Raw genomic sequence first — 6,139 nt, forward strand, 5'->3', positions numbered from 1 at the left:
GGAGATGAGGGCGGGGGCGGGGGCGGTGGAGAAGACGCAGTTGCCCCGGGCTGTGCGCAGGGGGCCTGAGCTTCCTTCCTCTGTGAGGCCTCCGTTTTCAGAGTAACAGTGGCCACTAGGTAATGCCCGATGTCTGCCAATGAGAGTGTCGGCCCGGAATGAATTGGGATCGCCTGGAAGGGGATGAGGGAAGGGGAAGGATGGAGGCCCCCACAGCACAGTGGGTCACCGCGCCCTCCCAGGCGATTCCCCACAACTAATGGACCAGGGCCCCTGGGAGGACGCAGCCTAAGTCCCCACCCATCGGATCATCTGGAACTTCCGTCCAGAGACTAGAGACCGACTGGGAATTCTCTCACTCAAGGTCCAAATCGAAGAGAATCACTAGCACAGACACCAGGACTAAGGCAATTTCTAAAAGACTGGTTTCTGTGTTTTTGGTATATCCGTGTATTTCTGTAACACAAAATTACTTATTTTAAACTTTACGATTTTTCTCCTCCTTACGTGTACGGGCCTCTGATAGACAGACCAGGGGACTCCTCAGCTCAGAGTCCATGAGGCCAGAAGCTGACGTCCTAAATTTCTATTTAGAATGAATTTAAGCACTCTGCCGTGAAACTGTCGGGAAGACAAGCGGGGGGGTGGGGGAGCCGGGCGCGGTAGGCTCACGCCTGTCATCCCCGCACTTTTGGGAGGCCGAGGGCAGGTGCATCCCTCGATCCAAGCCTTGGCAACATGGTGAAACCTCGTCTCTAAAAAAACACACAAAACTAACTGGTTTCATAACCTGGACTCCAAGTTAATAAATAGATAAATAGGCCGGGGGCGCTAGCTCACGCCTGTCATCCCAGCACTTTGGGAAGCCGAGGCGGACGGATCACGGGGTCAGGAGATCCAGACCATCCTGGCTACCACAGTGAAACCCCGTCTCTACTCAAAATACAAAAAGTTAGCCAGGCGCGGTGGCGGGCGCCTGTAGTCCCAGCTATTTGGGAGGCTGAGGCAGAAGAATGGCGTGAACCCGGGAGGCAGAGCTTGCAGTGAGCCGAGATCGTGCTGCTGCACTCCAGCCTGGGCAACAGAGCGAGAGTCCGTCTCGAAAATAAATAAATAAATAAATAAATTAAATAAATAAATAATAGTCAATAAATACATAGATTAAAATTGAAAACTAAAAAAAAAAAATGTAGCCGGCCGGGCGCGATGGCTCACGCCTGTCCTCCCAGCACTTTGGGAGGCCAAGGCAGGCAGATCTACTGGGGTCGCCAGTTCGAGACCAGCCTGACCCACATGGAGAAATGCCGTCTCTACTAACAATACAAAATCAGCCAGGTGTGGTGGCCCATGCCTGTAATCCCAGCTACTCAGGATGCTGAGGCAGGAGAATCACTTGAACACGGGAGGTGGAGGTTGCGGCGAGCCGAGATGGTGCCATTGCACTCCAGCGTGGGCATCAAGAGTGAAACTCCATACCCCCACAAAAAAAAATTAAGTGCTGTATTCTGTTATTTTTGCTTCCTACCCTGAGAAGAACATAATACAGCTCTTGTCTGTCTGCCTGCCTGCCTGCCTGTGACAGGGCCTCACTCTGTCTTTCACCCAGACTGGAGTGCAGTGACAACATTATGGCTCACTCGCTGCAGCCTCAACCTCCCCAGGGTTAGGCGATTCCTCAAGGGATCCTACGGCCTCGGCCTCCCAAACTGTTGGGGTTACAGGCGTGAGTCACCAGCACCCAGCCTGAGTTAATACTTCTGGTCTCACTACGTCTTAACCACACACCCATGAAGGACTCAAGTCAAGAGAGAGTCGGCAAGAGACTCTCAGCATTCTCTTCTGAAAGCACGTGTGTCCCGAGCTACTACGGTTTTAGGTGGCCACGCGTAGAGGAGAGATTTCCAATGTTTCCAGAGAGGTGCAAGCCACAGTCATTCGAGGCATCCGAGCCGGAGATGGGGTTTCTGACAGCGACTTAAGGGCCAGGAAGGGCCAGAATCTGCCAAGGCCCATGTTCCAGGGTGGGGCCGATGGATGTCAGCGGTCGGTCCGCACAGAGAGAGCTCCAGCCCTAGGCCCTACTGTGCAGACCGAATCAGAAGGAAGAGAGTCCTTCGTCCTACATTCTATATCCCTCCACTGAACTTGGGAGCGGAAACATGGAAACCCCATGTTTCCAAACATGAGGTGACTCTCGGTTTGCAATGGATCACAAGGGGCCGGGCTTTCCAGAGTCGACTGGATAAAGAAGTCATTCTGGCTCGGCCGCCCGCATCCCCCGGTGACTGTCGCTGGTGAGTTTAAATGAGCCGGGGCTGGCAGGCCCCGGAGACGCTACGGGGGCGTGGGCGGGGGGCATGCCTGAGGCACTGCAGAAAGTAGGCCTGAGCCTCGAGGATGACGGTGCTGCAGGAACCCGTCCAGGCTGCTATATGGCAAGCATTAAACCACTGTGCTTACCGAGATGCGGTTTTCCTCGCAGAACGCCTTTATGCAGAAGTACACTCAGAAGAAGCCTTGTTTTTACTGGAAACCTGTTCTTACCGCTCAGGAAAGGTCTATAAAGCATATAGACTCTTGAAAGGACACAGCTGTACTACACCGCAATGCAAATACCTGCTTGCAAAATGTTGTGTTGATCTCAGCAAGCTTGCAGAAGGGGAACAAATATTACCGGGTGGAGTATTTAATAAACAGAAAAGCCATGATGGTATTGTTACTGAGTTTGGTGATTCAGCTTGCTTTACTCTTTCATTGTTGGGACATGTATATTGCAAGACAGATCGGCTTGCCAAAGGATCAGAGCGTTACCAAAAGAGCCTTAGTTTAAAGCCTCTCCTCTGGTATCCCTTTGAATCATTATGTGAAATAGGTGAAAAGCCTAGATCCTGACCAAACATGTAAATTCCCATCTTTACAGAACTTTTGCAACTGTCTGCCCAACTGTTGCACCACACAAATACCTCGTCATAGTCTATGTCACAGACAGCCTGAGACCCTTCTTACGGAAACACCCCAGGACACAATTGAATTAAACAGATTGAATTTAGAATCTTCCAATTCAAAGTACTCCTTGAACACAGATTCCCCAGAGTCTTCTATTGATTCTGCTGTCATTTCACCTGATACTGTCCCACTGGGAACAGGAACTTCCATATTATCTAAACAGATTCAAAATAAACCAAAAACTGGTCGAAGTTTATCAGGATGACCAGCAGCTCTTAGTCCATTAACTCCAAGTGTTGGAATTTTGCCATTAGAAACCCCAAGTCCGGGAGATGGATCCTATTTACAAAACTGCACTAGTATTAGACACCTTCTGTCATTGACGTGCCATCCACCAGAGACCCTTAAAAAGGCCTGTTGCCAGAGTCGGCCAAACTGGAGCACAGTCTGTCTTCTTGCAGAGTGGACATAGCAGAGAAGTAACTCCAATTCTTGCAAAAACACAAAGTTCTGGTCCACAAACAAGTGCAACACCTCAGGTATCGAGCCCCACTGTGGCATCTCCCCCAAATGCACTGCCTCGAAGAAATTCACAACTCTTGACTAGTGACAGCTCCACAACCAAGGAGAATAGGAAAAAATTAAAAATGAAGTGTCCACCTAAAATCCCAAACAGAAAAACAAAAAGTAAAATTAACAAAGGAGGAATAACTCAACCTAACATAAATGGCAGCCTGGAAATGACAAAATGGGACTCTTCCATCATTTCAGAAGGGAAAATACCCACAATCACACCTCAGATTCAGGCTTTTAATCTACAAAAAGCAGCAGCAGAAGGCATGGTGAACCTTCTTCGTGAAAGGGGGAAAGGTTATTTAGCTTTGTGTTCTTACCACTGCAAACAAGCTATCCATATTTTGATCCTTCTACCTTCTCACCACTACAATACTGGTTGGGTACTGTGCCAAATTGGAAGGGCCTATTTTGAGCTTTCAGAGTACATGCAAGCTGAAAGATTATTCTCAGAGGTTAGAAGGATTGAGAATTATAGGGTCGAAGGTGTGGAGATCTACTCTGCAACACTTTGGCATTCTCAAAATGATGTTGTTCTTTCAGTTCTGTCAAAAGACTTAACAGACATGTATAAAAATTCTCCAGCCAGAGGCCTGGTGTGCTGCAGGGACCTGTTTCCGCTTGCAACAGGAACACGATATGGCAATTAAATTCTTCCAGAGAGCTATCGAAGTGGATCCAAATTATGCTTAGGCCTCTACTGTATTAGGGCTTGAGTTTGTCTTCACTGTAGAAGCGGACAAAGCATTAGCTTGTTTTCGAAATGCTATCAGAGTCAATCCTAGACATTGTAACACATGGTAAGTGGTAATGAAGTGTAAAGACAGACTCTTATTGATGGTGCCCATACTCGCTAATTTTTCTTGCTAGATAGCTCTTTATTGCCATGAATTTGGTTACAAATACTTAGGGATGGTACATACTGGTCAAAAACGTCTAACTGAAATGTTTTCTTATGAAATGTATGTCTTTAATAAACTCTTAAATTAACTCATGATAATAGAATGTCAGATCCTTATACTCAACAGTTTCAATGTTCTACCAAAATTTTGCAGATACTGTAGTTGTCTTTTGTTTGTGTGTGTGTTTCTTTAGTTTTCTTACTTGATTTGTTACTTTTTCTTCGAACACCGAAATGGTGATTGGGACAAAGAGTGCTTGGGAAATTGGAAAGGAATAGCATAATTCGCTTATCGGATAATAGAAAAAAATATTGCAACAATTCACTAGTTGCTGCTTTTTGACAGTGTTCCAGTTTATGGAGTTACTATTAAGAAGTTAGTGGGCCGGGCGCAGTGGCTCAGGCCTGTAATCCCAGCACTTTGGGAGGCCGAGACGGGTGGATCACGAGGTCAGGAGATCGAGACCATCCTGGCTAACACGGTGAAACCCCGTCTCTACTCAAAATACAAAAAATTAGCCGGGCGCGGTGGCAGGCGCCTGTAGTCCCAGCTACTCGGGAGGCTGAGGCAGGAGAATGGCGTGAACCCGGGAGGCAGAGCTTGCAGTGAGCCGAGGTCGCGCCACAGCACTCCAGCCTGGGCGACAGAGAGAGATTCCGTCTCAAAAAAAAAAAAAAAAAAAGAAGAAGTTAGTGTACCCTTTTATTTAGCAATATCTCTGTTTTGTACTTGTGTATAAGTAGACACATCGGAAATTACTACCTAGGTCATATTGTTATCAACTGAATAAGATATGAAAACGTTTGTTCCTACTTCTGCCTCAACACCATACTTACTGTTGACATTTGTTGTATTTTTCTGGACTGACTTAATAGTTTAAACATCAAGAGAAGGCCGGACGTGGTGGCTCACGCCTGTCATCTCAGCACTTTCGGAGGCCGAGGCAGGCGGCTCACAAGGTCAAGAGATCAAGACCATCCTGGCCAACATGGTGGAACCCCATCTCTATTAAAAGTATAAAAATTAGGTGGGCGTGGTGGAGGGTGCCTGTAGTCCCAGCTACGTGGGAGGCTGAGGCAGGACAGATGCTTGAACCCGGGAAGTGGAGGTGGCAGTGAGCCGAGATCACACCATTGCACTCAGCCTGGGCGACAGAGTGAGATTTTTTCTCAAGAAAAAAAAATTAAAAAAAATACATAAATAAATATCAAGGGAAACTATAATTCTGAAGTCATGACTCTGTGGTAGATTTTTTTGTCAGATACGGTTATCTTTGGGGTTAACTATTACAGCAGTGGAGTTGTATCATTTGATTTGCTTCTAAATCTGAAGCATTCTATTACTAAAACATTTTTTGATTTGTGAATATGTTGTTTAATGGATTATATCTCATTTTGCTGTAGTAGTTACATTGCCTGAAAGATGGCCAAAAAGATAGTGCTAGCTATTGCTGACCAATGTAACAATCAACTTGCCAATCCTGCCTTCTATTCCGATAGCTGTGTTCTCCGTCATATTTTAAGAACTCAGTTCTTCATAAGACTCGTGTTGTTTTTGATTTTTTCCCAAGTCTGGTTGATCCTGGTGTTGTTTTCTTTAAATGTGTATTGTCTGTTCAGCTATTTTGCAGGAGTCGCATTCTTAAAAGCAACCCTATCAAAAATTGTGTTTAAAGGAGGATTATTCAGATTGGCAAGATTTTCCTAGGAAGAGTTTAA

The 6,139-nt window shown here is 46.4% G+C and overlaps 1 pseudogene; it reads left to right on the plus strand.

Moving 5' to 3' along the window:
* Positions 1-2,397: 2,397 nt before the first annotated feature.
* Positions 2,398-4,323, plus strand: LOC100603760 (annotated as a pseudogene).
* The last annotated feature ends 1,816 nt before the right edge of the window (positions 4,324-6,139 follow it).

Source organism: Nomascus leucogenys, chromosome 15 (assembly GCF_006542625.1).
Source record: "Nomascus leucogenys isolate Asia chromosome 15, Asia_NLE_v1, whole genome shotgun sequence".
NCBI lineage: Eukaryota > Metazoa > Chordata > Mammalia > Primates > Hylobatidae > Nomascus > Nomascus leucogenys.